The following is a 554-nucleotide window of genomic DNA, read 5'->3' as shown; positions in this document are numbered from 1 at the left end:
CTACACATCTCAATATATTTCTTGCCTTTTTTTGTTTTTCTTAACCAAACACTAGGTTTTTGAGCTCTGTCCTTGTTGCTTTATGTAGTTCTGATTCACTATTTCTGATTGCAGCAGAGCATTGCATAGTATGCCTCCAGTGCATTTTAATTCTCCATTTCCACCATGATGAATCTGTGCTGTCCTGATGGACACCTTTGTGCATGCACCTTCTTGATGATCTCTGTGTACATTGTTTTAGGGAAAGTGAGGTGGATCAACTGGTTATTTGATGTACACATAATTTCACCAGATTGTTTTCCAAAATAACCACACAAGTCTAACCCCAACTTTCAGGAATAAATAAGGTCTGCTTTTCCTCACATCCTCACCAATATTTGGTGTTATAAAACTTTCTTAGCAATACTATCTTAAGGTTTTAATTTGCATTTCTCTACTTGTGATTTTGAATCTTTTCATATTATTGCTGTTTAATTTTTCTATTGGACAATGTTGTATTTTTCTTGTTGATTTCCTACAAGTCTTTAAATACTGAAGTTCTCCACTGTCGAATA

This window comes from Pteropus vampyrus, unplaced genomic scaffold, assembly GCF_000151845.1.
Source record: "Pteropus vampyrus isolate Shadow unplaced genomic scaffold, Pvam_2.0 Scaffold2, whole genome shotgun sequence".
NCBI lineage: Eukaryota > Metazoa > Chordata > Mammalia > Chiroptera > Pteropodidae > Pteropus > Pteropus vampyrus.
The sequence above is the reverse complement of the archived record's forward strand: the minus strand, read 5'-3'. Positions refer to the sequence as shown.